This window comes from Cervus elaphus, chromosome 9 (assembly GCF_910594005.1).
Source record: "Cervus elaphus chromosome 9, mCerEla1.1, whole genome shotgun sequence".
NCBI classification, from domain to species: Eukaryota; Metazoa; Chordata; class Mammalia; order Artiodactyla; family Cervidae; genus Cervus; species Cervus elaphus.
In genome coordinates this window covers 63,710,559-63,724,930 of record NC_057823.1, presented here as the reverse complement: position 1 = coordinate 63,724,930, position 14,372 = coordinate 63,710,559, and the positions used below count along the sequence as shown (strand labels likewise).

Below are 14,372 nucleotides of genomic sequence, written 5' to 3'. Positions count from 1 at the left end.
ACATACTTAATCATCTCACCACACCCACCACTCAGCAGCATCCAAAGTTAATGAAGCAGGAGAGTGGAGAATGTCATTGAAGGGCTGAGAACATGCAGGAGCCCAGCCTCCTGAGCAGGCTATTATGTCAAAACTGTTGAGATACAGCCTCCCGACCTTCTGTAGCTCTGGGCAGGTGACATTACCTCTTGGGGCTTAACCTCCCTGAGCCTCTGCCTCCTCATCTATCAGCCAGAAAAGGGTCTGCTAGGCGTCAGAGCATTTGGCACACTGTAGATCAGCCCACCAACACATGAAGTGATTCTGATTTTTCTCACTGTCCTCCTCAGACTTGGTTAGCTTGAAGATAATATGCCTTCTTTGCCTCTTTGGGTTCTTCAGTCAGGAATTGCAGTTGTTCAGCCTCATGAGGATGGGAAAGGGCAGAGCGACTTATAGACACCTTAAAAGAAGAAGAATTCCTGTCCCCAGTGTCTCAGAGTGACCCCATGAAAGTGATGATATTGATAGTAAGATCTCAGATGCACTGGGTGCTTGCCATGTGCTTTACAACTGATTTACTCCCCACCTAAAATCTTATGAGATCATTATTTTTAATTCCACTTAATAGGTCAAACTGAGGCAAGAAGACAGAAAAACTATGCCCAAAGTCACGCAAGAATCTAAGTGTTGAAGCCAGGAGGCAAGCTCTGCGTGACTCCACAGCTGGTGTTCTTAAAAAGTATCATGGGTTGAAACCTAGTTGTTAATAAATGAAGTCCATACTCACACTTTGTGAAACGAGGGATCTTTTTGCTTTTTTCCTCTTTTATCAACATGTTTCTGCTCCTTCTGTTTTTTTCCTGTGGTTGTTTCTTTTCTTTCCGCTTTGTTTTCTTTTTCTTCTTTTTTACACCCCTAGACATAAAGAGAATGAGGGATTCTTCCAGGGAGCCTCCTTTAACTCTAGATTATCAGAGCTGGAAAGCCCCCATTGGGTCAGTGAGCCCAACCTATCAGTCTCAGTGGAGGCCTAGAGGTAAGGGGCAGAGTTCCCAGAGTCACACACATCATGTGTTTCTTGACTCTTGCTTCCAAGCCCTTGGTCCCACATCATGCCGAGGTTACCAAATAGCACAAGTAGAATTAGCATATTTGGTTAAGGAGAAAAAAACACCTGGGGTGCACAACACAGTCTCTGTATATATATCTGGATTACATGAATTTAAGTTGGTGTGGTATAAAAGTGTTAAAAGTTCTACTTCATAGGCAGAATTTAGGGTACTTAGAATCCCACTAAAATTTAAAGTTTCACAGGGTATCCCGTAATAGCACAACTGATGTTCAAAAGAGTTAACTGTAAACTGTGCTGCAGTTTGGCTGGGACACAGAAGTGTCTGCCCAGTTTTGTCAGAAGCCAGAGAAAAATGCCTTTGTTCACATGGAACTTCTGTGGGTGGATTGAGTTATTTATTAGCCATAGTGTAAGCATCTATTGTTAGTGTAATTTAAAATATTCTATAAGCCATAACAGTATAATTTGAGAATTCATTCAGTGGCACAAGTGCCGAAAAGTTAACTTAAAAATTCTTAGTTTGGGAATGGAAATCAGAAATTGCTATAGAAATGAGAAATTAAAAACAGCCAAACACATCAAGATGTAACATGCAGATAACAAAGGGGAGTGCATCCCATTTAGTAAATTAGCAACACGGTTGAAATGAAAAGCAGCCTTTAAAGCAAGGACCTCACTGTGGCAACAATCAGCAACTCAGATACTAGGAAAAGTGCTGGTGCTATATCAACACACTATAATGTGCCTCTGAGCCAGGCTCTTGTGACTTTTGATAATTAGAAAGGGAGTAATGATGATAAATTTTATCACTAGTGTCTTCGTGATAAACGGAGTATGTTTAGAGGGGAAAAAATGTGTTACAAAGTTAAGAGATTTATGCATTCCGCAGACCCAGAGAAAAATTTTGCAGACTGTCCAAAAGCCCATCCAGAGAATCCAGTAGGACCACTCTGCTATCAATCCAACACTCTGATGTATGGGAGAATGCTCAAGGGATGGGAAATTCTGCAGGGACACAGAACCAGAGGGCATATGTGAAAAATGCCAATTGTCTGTCAACCTAAGCTAACCTGCAGGCAGGATCGCAATGACAGGAGCATTGTCAGTGCATGTGTATGAGAACCAGAGTACACTCCTTAGAATCAAATGCTGCTCTTACAGGAGCACATCCAAAGAACAGGCTTTAAAACATATTATATTGCTTTTGTGGGGTGTGCATTGGTTAGTGGGGTACCATAAATGGGTTATAGGGATACTGATATTGGTACTTTTCCCCCAGGGGCAACCAGGTGGCTGGAGCTTCTGAGACAGTTACCTATAGTCATGAGCAATTCTTTTATCCTGACAATGTATAAAATGTTAGCATTTTCCACATGTGTTATGGTATAAAAGAGATTGGGACCCAATGGGTAAGTTTTGTGTTTGTATGATTTTTTTTTTGTTCAGGTGGAGATACTTTTGAGAATGAAAGGAGCTGTATTCATTTTTACACCAGAACACCAGGCATAGAGTGGGACTGTTCCAAGAAAACCAGGATGTATAGTGGAGTATGCAGAATGATGGTCCCCAAGATGTCTAGGTCCTAATTTCCACAGCCTGTGAATGTTACCTTAGACGGCAAAAGAGACTTTGCAGATGTAAGTTAAAGCTCTTGATGAGAGGAGGTTATCCTAGATTGTCTCAGTTGGGCCTAATGTAATCACAAATGTTCTTTTTTTTTTTTTTTTTTCACAAATGTTCTTATAGGAGGGAAGCAGGAAGGTCAGAGAAGAGAGAAGATGCTACTCTACTGGCTTTGAAGATGGAGGAAGGGGTCACAGGCCAAGGGAGTACAGGTAGCCTTTAGAAACTGGAAAAGCAAGGAAGCAGATTCTTCCTAGAGTCTCCAGAAAGAACACAGCCCTGCCAGCATCTTGATTTTAAGACTTCTGACCTCCAACACCACCAGGTAACAAATTTGTGTTGTCTTATGCACAAAATGTATAATTTACTAAAGCAGCAATAGGAAACCAACACAAATAACTGTTTATAAGAAGTTTATCTTTATGCTTACATAATTTTTAAAAGTACAAAGATATGTTAAAAGGAACTAAAATGAAATAATTGTATTGAGAGGAGGGGTAGGGGAGGTTGACAGGTGTAAATTTTCATCTAACATCATGTTGATTAGTTGAGAAATGTCATTGAAGTGCATTATAGAGAAGAAGTGGAGAACTAAAGAACTAAAACAAACAAACAAAAACAATTAAAAAAAGAATTGCCCCAGGAAGAGGAATGGAGACAGTCAGATAAGGAGACTCTAGCTTTTAATTAAAAATCTCTTGGTTCAAAAAAATTAATTAAGGATTTAACTATGGATATATTTCTTAGAATATGAATATTAATTTTTAGAGTGTGTGTTTGGGAGCCTCCAAGAGCTTACTGATCTCAGGTTCTCCAAAACTCTAGCTTCCAGTCCACCTGAAAACAGCACACAGCTTCCATCTCACCCATACACACTCCCCTACCTCTGACTCGGCCAAGAGCTTCCTTGATCTCAGTCTCAGCACAGGACAACACCAACTGGTAGGTCTTCCTGAAATGAGGCAGGAAAAGGCCACACTGGATGAGGAATATTCCTAGGACTGGGCCCAAACTCTTAAGAGATCTGGAGCAAACCAACTAGGTCCCATCTGTAGAGTAGGTGGGCAGACCTTGGGATTACCTCACAATGGTAACAAAGAGCCTGGGAGACCTTAGAAGAGAGAAGTGCCTCCTGGTTGCCACTGAAGAAAACACTGATGTAAGAGCCCAGAGGGAAGGGCTGAGGCTGACTCTGCCATGTCCTAGCAACTCCCTTTCATCCGGGCTTCAGTTTCTCACCAATGAAGTTAATAGGGGAGGAAATTCATCTCCCGCATCTTTCAGCTCTGTGAGTCCTTTTTTGTACTTCAGCAACACCCTTCCTCCAACAGTTACTGGATGGGCCCTCAGTCAGTCAGCCACAGAGTCATTATATGTCACACTTTAGAGTTTCTTTGGATGGTCTGCTACAACCCATTCATTCTTGTTTTTTTTTTGGGGGGGGGCACCCCTTGTGGCTTTTGGGATCTTAAATCCCCAACCAGGGATTGAACCCATCTCCCTGCAGTGGAAGCACTGAGTCCTAACCACTGGCTCACCAGGGAAGCCACCTCCCCCAATTCATTTTTTGTATGGGAAACTGGACCTCAGAGAGACAAAGGTATTTGGTCAGGGTCATGCTTTATAAGAGGTATGAGAGCGTCTGGGTTCTCCTCTGAACCCTCACTTAAACCCTGGGGTTTTGTGGTCACAATTTGCCATGTGAAGGTATTGAATGGTACCTGTTTAATATGAAAATACATTGTGACTGTGTTTTTTTAAAAATACAATGTAAGATGCTATTATGGACAAAACAACCGTATAAAAAAGATGAGTAGCTATATTAGTTTCCTATTGTGTTAGTTGCTTAGTTGTGTCTGACTCTGCGAATTGCTGTCTAATAAATTACCATAAACTTTGTGGCTTAAAATGACTTACATTTATTGTCTCTCAGTTTCTGTGGGTCAGGAGTTCAGGCATGGCTTAACTGGGTTCTATGCTTATAGGGGCTCACTGGGTGCAACCAGGTGTTGGCTGAGCTCTAGTCTCATCTTGAGGCACAAATGGAAAATAATAGTTCTCCAAGCTCAGGTTTTTGGCACAATTAATTCCTTTGCTGTTGTAGGACTTAGGGCTCCAGCTTCTTGCCGACCCTCAGCTCTTTGCTGACCCTCAGTTCCTAACCATGTGGGCTTCCTAACATGACCACTTACTTCTTTAAAGCCAGGTGGACTTTTTGTTTGTTGAATATCTCCTTTATTGCAGGTCTTAAATTTTATCTTGTGAAATATAGCATGTATAAAGAAAGGTTTATAAAATATATATGTCTAGTTTAAAGAATGATATTAGAATAAGTACCTGTATGCCCACCACTCAAGAAATAAGCTGTTACCTTAGAAAAAAAGCCCACTAGACTTTGAAGTCTCTAAAGTTTGCCGGTAAAACAAAATCTCATATGACATGATGTAATCATGAAAGTGACATTACATCATCTTTGTCACATTCTGTTGGTTAGAAGCAGAGAAGGCAATGGCACCCCACTCCAGTACTCTTGCCTGGAAAAACCCATGGATGGAGGAGCCTGGTAGGCTGCAGTCCATGGGGTCGCGAAGGGTCGGACACGACTGAGCGACTTCATTTTCAGTGTTCACTTTCGTGCATTGGAGAAGGAAATGGCAACCCACTCCAGTGTTCTTACCTGGGGGATCCCAGGGACGGGGGAGCCTGGTGGGCTGCCGTCTATGGGGTTGCACAGAGCCGGACACGTCTGAAGTGACTTAGCAGCAGCATTGGTTAGAAGCACAGGTCCCACTCACACTCAAGAGGAGGAGATAAACAACAGCATGAATGCCATACATATCAAAGCAGGCAGCATGTTAGAGTCTATCACCGCAGCGGTAAAAATTGTGTGTGTAGACGCCAGTCAGGATGGCTGCTATCCAAAAGTCTACAAGCAATAAATGCTGGAGAGGGTGTGGAGAAAAGGGAACCCTCTTACACTGTTGGTGGGAATGCAAACTGGTACAGCCACTATGGAGAACAGTGTGGAGATTTCTTAAAAAACTGGAAATAGAACTGCCATATGACCCAGCAATACCACTTCTGGGCATACACACCGAGGAAACCAGATCTGAAAGAGACACGTGCACCCCAATGTTCATCGCAGCACTGTTTATAATAGCCAGGACATGGAAGCAACCTAGATGCTCATCAGCAGATGAATGGATAAGGAAGCTGTGGTACATATACACCATGGAATATTACTCAGCCATTAAAAAGAACTCATTTGAATCAGTTCTACTGAGATGGATGAAACTGGAGCCCATTATACAGAGTGAAGTAAGCCAGAAAGATAAAGACCATTATAGTATACTAACACATATATATGAAATTTAGAAAGATGGTAATGATAACCCTATATGCAAAACAGAAAAAGAGACACAGATGTGTAGAACAGACTTTTGGACTCTATGGGAGAAGGTGAGGGTGGGATGTTTCGAGAGAACAGCATCGAAACATGTATATTATCTATGGTGAAACAGATCACCAGTCCAGGTTGGATGCATGAGACAAGTGCTCGGGCCTGGTGCACTGGGAAGACCCAGAGGGATCGGGTAGAGAGGGAGGTGGGAGGGGGGATCGGGATGGGGAATAGATGTAAATCCATGGCTGATTCATGTCAATGTATGACAAAAACCACTACAATATTGTAAAGTAATTAGCCTCCAACTAATAAAAATAAATGAAAAAAAAATTGTGTGTGTAGAAAGGACCGAAATTTCTACTCCTGTCAAGACAAGTGAGAAGAGGGCTAAGGTTTAGCCTTTGGATTTGGCAGTGGGAGGCATTGTTGCCATTGGCAAGAGCAGTTTCAGTGAAGTAATAAGGGTAAAGTCAGCTGAAGTAAATCCAACAGAATGGAAAGTGAGAAATTGGAGAGTGAGTAGAGATGACTCTTTTAAGGAGTTTGACTGTGGAAGGGAACAGAGAGATGAGAGGTGAAAGGTCCTGTGGTGTTTATATGTTCATGGGAATGACACAATGGAAAATAAAGGTTTGATGATGCAAGAGAGAGGGAAGGATCTTTGCAGGAGGAAGGCTCTTCAGTAAGTGAAGGAAAGGGGATGAGATCCAGTGCACAAGATAAAGGGACTTAGGGCAGGATGAGGATGACTCAGCTATTGTCATGGCAGAAAAAGCCTAGTCTGTGTATTCAGACACATGTCAGTGTGTAGGTTTAGTGGCTGGAGGTTAATAAGGAAGTTCTCACAATTGCTTCTGTTTTCTCAGTGAAATAAGAACAATGTCATCAGCTGACAGTGAAAAGAGGGAAAGTAATGGAGGTTTGAATTCAGAAAATAGCCTCTTAAAGAGTGGAAGAGCAACATAAATAAGACAAATAGGTTCGCCCCACAGTGCTAGGACTCACCTGAGGTTTGTTTTTGTTGTTTTAATTGGAGGATAATTGGTTTACAATGTTGTGTTAGTTTCTGCTGTACAACAGTGCGAATTAGCCATATGTATACATGTAAACCCTCCCTCCTGAGCCTCCCTCCACCCCCTCCTTCCCACCTGTCTAGGTCATCACAGAGCTGGGGCTGGGTTCCCTGTGCTATATGGCAGCCTCCCACTAGCTATCTATTTTACACATGTAGTGTACATATGTCAATTCTATGCTCTCAATTTGTCCCACCCTATCCTTCCCCCACTGTGTCCACAAGTTCGTTCTCTATGTCTGTGTCTCTATTCCTGCCCTGCAAATAGGTTCATCAGTACAATTTTTCCTAGATTCCATATATTTGTGTTAATATATGATGTTTGTTTTTCTCTTTTTGACTCACTCTCTGTGACAGACTCTAGGTTCACCCATATCACCACAAGTGACCCAGTTTAATTCCTTTTTATGGCTGAGTAATATTCCTTTGCCTATATGTACCACCTGAGGTTTTCATAAGTTGAAAGTGTGACTGGTTGGCAAACCTGCCTTGTGCTCTCCGGCCACATTCAGTGGCTTGGGTGTGGTCTTAAAGCAGAGGCAAAGGTGCACCGGGACTGTGCTGTGGCTTTGGAGGACGGCTGCAGAACAAGGAGAGGGACGAGGGGATGAGAGTGTGTAGCCGGGAGCCTGCACGGTTGACCAGTCACCGGTGAAAAAGGGAGTGAAGCTATGTGGGGATGAAGAGCAGTGGCTGGGTCACAGACTAGCATTAGACTAGAGACCCTGATGTGGTCGCAGTCTGGTAGGGTCTACACACTAGTGGATGTGAAACAGACCAGCAGGAGCTGGTATGGCACCCAGAAAATAGGGTGCTTGAAACAGAGGCTTTGCAGGTGGTGCAGGAACACAACACTATAAATCAACTATACTCCAGTAAAACTTAAAAAAAAAAAAGAGTGGTACAGGTTTTGATAATGACAAGGTCTAGGGTGTGATGGTAGAAGGGAATGTGTGGGGTAGGGTGGAGAACAAGCTATTTGGAAGCAAAAGGGGGTTCAAGGATTTAAGAGACTGGAGCACAGGTGACAGTTTTATATGGATAAACTTATCAAGAATGATCACAACAAGGGACTTCCTTGGTGATTCAGTGGCTAACACTCCACACTTCCATAGCAGGGGCCCCAGGTTTGATCCCTGGTCAAGGAACTAGATCCCACATGCTGCAACTAAGACCCAGCACAGCTGAATAAATAAATTTTTTAAAAAAAGAATGATCATAGGGAAATGGTGGAGGAAGAGAGATAGGGCAAGAGAGAGATAAAAACAGTGAGAGAGAGAGAGAGAAAAGGTGCTAGGTGGAAGAGGGGGGCGGATCTGAGGGTTGTGCATGCTGAAGCAAGTAGAGGTGCCGTGGTCTGCTGGCCCGTGGAGCCAACTGTCTTAGAGAGTAGGGGGGAAAGAAACAGGAACAAGGATCCTCCCTGGCTCCTGGCCACGTGATATGAGGAGAGGGGAGCCTCTCTCAGAGGCCTGCAGAGGAGCAGTGACCTTAGGGGGATGCTGAATTTAGTTAGAGCAAGGAGGTGAAAAGAACATTGCTGTGCGGGAGACTTAACCTCTTTTTGGGGGAAACCTTACTGTTTATTACAAACACTCAGCCTTTTGAAATTTTCCTTCAGAGCACTTATCACAGTTGAAAATTTTTTTTACTTCCATATGGGAAACCCTGATTGATATTCGTGACTTCCAACTGTCAGCCGAGTGTACGCTTCTCAGTTTTTGTCTCGTCACAACAAAGATTTGGAGTGACGGACATTAAAGCCCCCTCAGCGTGTTACAGCTCTCGGGTCTTGGACAGACCGTGTTATAGCTCTCAGGTCTCGAACGGACCGTGTTACAGCTCTTAGACAAATCAGTGTTGCAGCTCAGTGTTACAGCTCTATTTTATTTAGATAATAGCAGGAAAATCCATCTTCGTGGCATGAGGCCACGTCGATCCAAAGACACAAAGAAAAGAGCGCCCCATCGCGCGGGAGAGAGAGAAGAGAGCTTTGGCTCCTCTTTTTATATGTTTTTCTCTCCCTGGGCCTGTCCTATGTAAATTGGGCCAGCCAGGAGTGCTGTTTGTTTTACCTGAGGTTCTCACTCTGGTCCTCGGACCTTCCTTTGTTCTATTTTCGTGGGCTTTTCCCTCCCAGGTCTTTTAGCCACCGCCATTCTGGACTCCTTTTCCCTGTTCTAACTACCTGACACAACTAAGCTCATGGAAGGCAGGTTCTGCATCCTGGTAGTGGTGGGTCCCTAGCACCCAGCTGAGGGGCCACCACAGGGGTGCTACTCCATCAGTGTTTTTGGCCAGAAAGGAAAGAACAGACTTCTAAGGGTGTAGGAGATGTAACTAACTTCCCTTTCCCTCTGCAGTAGAGGAAGACACACCAAAAAGATGTGGGAATAGAAACTACCAGTTAACCGTCTCCTGCATACCTTGATTTCTGCTTGAATACCCTTACTGACAAGGAGCTTATTACCCCCCCCCACCCCGAAGTCTTCTAAGGATGATGTTGGAGAGATCTGAGGGTGGTTTTTTTTTTTTTAATTTTCTTAAAGTGAAGACTAGGTGGCACTATCAGTAAAGAACCTACCTGCCAATGCAGATAGATGTAAGAGACATGGATTCTATCCCCAGGAAGATCCCCTGGAGGAGGGCACAGCAACCCACTCCAGTATTCTTGCTTGGAGAATTCCATGGATGGAGGAGCCTGACAGGCTGCAGTCCATAGGACTGCACAGAGTCAGGCATAACTAGCTGAATTACAACGTTGTGTTAATAACTGACTCAGTTATATATGTGTGTGTGTGTGTGTGTGTATGTTTTCCTATTCTTTTCCATTATGGTTTATCACAGGATATTGAATATGGTTCCTTGAGCTGTACAGTAGGACCTTGTGGTTTATCCATTCTCTATATACCAGTTTACATCTGCTGATCCCAAGCTCCCAGTCCAACTTTCTCCCAACCCCACTCACACCTCTTGGCAACCACCAGTCTAGTCTTAGTGTCCTTGAGGGGTTTCTTAGATACATGTGAAAGCTGCTGCATGGTACCGTCCACTTCTGTTGACCTTCTCCCCACCCGGGAGAGACAACCAAACTGGTTAAATAAACCATGAAATAGCCTTTTGCAAAATAGTACACAGTTGGAAAAAGAATGATGTATGAGCCATATCTCTTATGCACGGATAGGCACAGTCTTCTTTAAAAACATAAAGGTAGAAGTGGGCTTAATACTGTATGAAGGTGTGTAGGTGTGTGTGTGTATCCTGTGGCACTCCTAAAAGAAACCTGCCCAAGTACAGTCACTCCCTTCCCTGGCTCTTTTGAACCTCAGTTTTCTCCTCTGTAGAAATGGGTATCGAAGGACTTCCCTGATGGTCCAGTGGTTAAGACTCCGCACTTCCACTGCAGTGGACACGGGTTTGATCCCTGGTTGTGAAACCATGCAACTCTGATTGGGACTTGAACCCACGATCTTTCAATTAGAGTCACTCACCTGGTGTCTGGATTTGCTGAGGCTCAGGTTCTCTGTGTCTAAGCACAGAAGGGATTCAGTGAGAGGCAAAGCGATAGATGAGAAGTAGATTTGTTAATATAGGATGCTTGTGAGGGCTGCAGGCAGGCAGGTGATGGAGCTCTGCCCCAAGGGTTAAGCAGGCTACATTTTTATAATCAAAGTAAAGTGGGGAAGAGGGAAAAGACCTCCCTCTTCCTCATTCTTTGAGTAGATATTAGGCTTACATCACCAGCTCCTCCTTCATATCAGATAGGAGAGTATTTGACCTTATGAAGTCAAACTGGGACTGTCATGGCACTTACTCAAATAGCAGAAAGATGATAACATATTACTAAAATGTGTTGAATCATCTCAGGTGTCTATATAATGAGAATCTCCAACTTTGGAATGCCACCTTTCCCTTAAATTCCTGTCCTTGGTTCTAAGGATCACTGTCTTGCTGACCACAGCCAGCAGAATGCAAGCCTCATTTTTTTCTCTTTCACTTAATAACCTGGGATATATCTCTTGCTTTTATTCATGGCTTTACCGTTAAGCAAGCTTGCTTCATTCCACGACTTTCTGATGGGTTTCTTGAGTGATCATTAACTTACAGTGGTCCCCCAAATTTCCCTCAGTTTCCAACTCTACCTATAATGCCCTACTGAGACCACTACAACTACCTGTGTAACTATCCTCTCTATCCCTATCAGTCAGGGAACTAAGATCCCTTATGCTGCATGGTGTAGCCGAGAAAGGGGGAGGAGGTTGACAGCCTGCTTATTGGAAAGTTTAAGTAGTGTATGCAGTTGTTTTGTAAATGTTAGTGTACTTGATGCTTAATAATAATACTTCCACTATTATTTTTAGCATAATTACTGATTAACGATTACTCTCATCCTGAGTCTCTCTAGGCCAGAGTCTTCATAGGAATTCCACAAACCTCATGAAATTGTAGGTAAAATTTAATAATTACTATTTGCTTTTTCTCTGAGAGGATCAATTTTTCATCTCATAGTAAAAGAAATTATGTGATTCAAAAAAAGAAGAAAAGTTATGGATTTTCTGAATAGCAATGGAGTGATAACCCCTGAATTTTCCCTTTAATTTAGAAGTCCATTTTATCTTCCCCGAAAAGCATTCATATCTCCAGAGCTTAGCCCCAAGAGCCTATCCTCTATCTTTCCTTTTCCAGTGATATTGAAATCTGCACACCCTCCATCCTCTGAAATTTGCCATGCCCTTGGAGTTCTGTCTTGGCTCTCTGTGATGCTGTAGAGGTGACTGGGAGAGTGTCCATGGTCAGACCCATTTCATGTCTAACATAAAGTACTTTTATTTTATATTCTCTGTTCTCCTTTTGCAGGCAGCAGAGCTCAGAGGCTCTTCCTTCAGTGTGGTGGAGATGGAGGGCAGAGGAGTCTACCTTCTTTGAATACTGGTGTCACCACTGACCAGCTCTGTGGCATTGGTCAATTTCCCTAAGCCTCAGCTACTCCATCTGTAAAATGGGTCTAATAGTAGAGAGCTGGTCTCTAGACTAAATGAGACCATAGCACTTAGCAAACACCCTCAATGGTTACTCTAATTACCCTTATCTTAGGAAATGTTCAAAAGTTCCGCTGCCAGGAAATAATGCATAAAACCTTAAGAAATAAGAGACCCTTGAGAACTGCAAGCCCACTTCACACAAAGAGAAAATGAGCCTAGAGAGGGGAGGGGACTTGTTCCAGGTTGCACAGCAAGTCAGAGGCAATGCCAAGGTAAAAACTGGGCTGGAGCTTCCAGAACAGGGCTTGTTCCACTGCTTCACAAGCCCCATTTGTTACAAGTGATAATCCCTCATTGACTCATCATTACCATCCAGAATCCATACTTTACATTAGGGTTCTCTCTTGGGTTCTATGGATTTGAACACATGTATGACAAATCAGCTCAGTTCAGTTGCTCAGTCATGTCCAACTCTTTGCAACCCCATGGACTATAGCACATCAGGCCTCCCTGTCCATCACCAACTCCCAGAGCTTGCTCAAACTCATGTCCATCGAGTCGATGATGTCATCCAACCATCTCATCCTCTGTTGTCCCCTTCTCCTCCTGCCTTCAATCTTTCCCAGCATCATGGTCTTTTCAAATGAGTCAGTTCTTCCCATCACGTGCCCAAAGTATTGGAGTTTCAGCTTCAGCATCAGTCCTTCCAGTGAATATTCAGGACTGATTTCCTTTAGGATGGACTGGTTGGATCTCCTTGCAATCCAAGGGACTCTCAAGAATCTTTTCCAACATTACAGTTCAAAAGCATCAATTCTTCAGTGTTCAGCTTTCTTTATAGTCCAACTCTCACATCCATACATAACTACTGGAAAAGCCATAGCTTTGGCTAGATGAACCTTTGTTGGCAATGTCTCTGCTTTTTAATATGCTGTCTAGGTTGGTCATAGCTTTTCTTCCAAGGAGCAAACATCTTTTAATTTTATGGCTGCAGTCACCATCTGCAGTGATTTTGGAACGCAGGAAAATAAGTCTGTCACTGTTTCCATTGTTTCCCCATCTATTTGCCATAAAGTGATAGGACTGGATGCCATGATTTTCATTTTTTGAATGTTGAGTTTTAAACCAGCTTTTTCACTCTCCTCTTTCACTTTCATCAAGAGGCTCTTCTGTTCCTCTACACTTTCTGCCTTAAGTGTGGTGTCATCTGCATATCTGAGGTTATTGATATTTCTCTCTGCAATCGTGATTCCAGCTTATGCTTCATCCAGCCCAGCATTTCACATGATGTACTCTGCATATAAGTTAAATAAGCATGGTGACAATATAGAGCCTTGATGTACTCCTTTCCCAATTCAGAACCAGTCTGTTCCATGTCCATTTCTAACTGTTGCTTCCTAACCTGCATACAGATTTCTAAGGAGGCAGGTCAGGTGGTCTGGTATTCCCAACTCTTGAAGAATTTGCCACAGTTTGTTGTTATCCACACAGTCAAAGGCTTTGGCATAGTCAGTAAAGCAGAAGTAGATGTTTTTGTCTACCTCTCTTGCTTTTTCGATGATCCAGTGGATGTTGACAATTTGATCTCTGGTTCCTCTGCCTTTTCTAAATCCAGCTTGAACATCTGGAAGTTCTCGGTTCATGTGCTGTTGAAGCCTGGCTTGGAGAATTTTGAGCATTACTTTGGTAGTGTGTGAGATGAGTGCAATTGTGCGGTATGACAGATATCCACCATCATTTATCATGCAGAATAATTTCATTGCCTTAGAAATCCTCTGGGCTCTCTGAACTCTTCCTCCCCTCACCCCAGACCGCTACTGATCTTTTTACTGTCTCCATAGTTTTGCCTTTTCCAAAATGTCATATAATTGAAATCATACAGTATGTAGCCTTTTCAGATGGCTTCTTTCACTTAGTTATATACATTTAATTTTCCCCCAGTGTCTTTTTATGGCTTGACAGCTCATCTTTTTCTTTTGCACTGTCTGAATATACCACAGTGTATTTGTCCACCTACTGAAGGATATCTTGGTTGCTTCCAAGTTTTTGCCTTTATGAACAAAGCTGCTATAAACATTCATGTATGGTCTTGTGTTGCCAAAAGTTTTCAACTCATTTGAGAAAATACTAACGAATGCAGTTGTTGAATTGTATGGTAAGAATCCGTTTAGTTTTGTGAGAAACCACCAAACTGTCTTCCAAAGTGACTGTTGCATACTATTGTGTATTCCCACCGGC

General features: G+C 42.9%; 1 long non-coding RNA gene across 1 annotated transcript in view; it reads left to right on the top strand.

Annotated features, from left to right (window-relative positions):
- Positions 1-14,372, top strand: part of LOC122700442 — a 32,872-nt gene that overhangs the window by 11,459 nt on the left and 7,041 nt on the right. Inside the window, exon 2 of the long non-coding RNA XR_006342774.1 lies at positions 2,801-3,002. This is a non-coding gene — a long non-coding RNA (uncharacterized LOC122700442). The remainder of the gene's footprint in view (positions 1-2,800; positions 3,003-14,372) is intronic.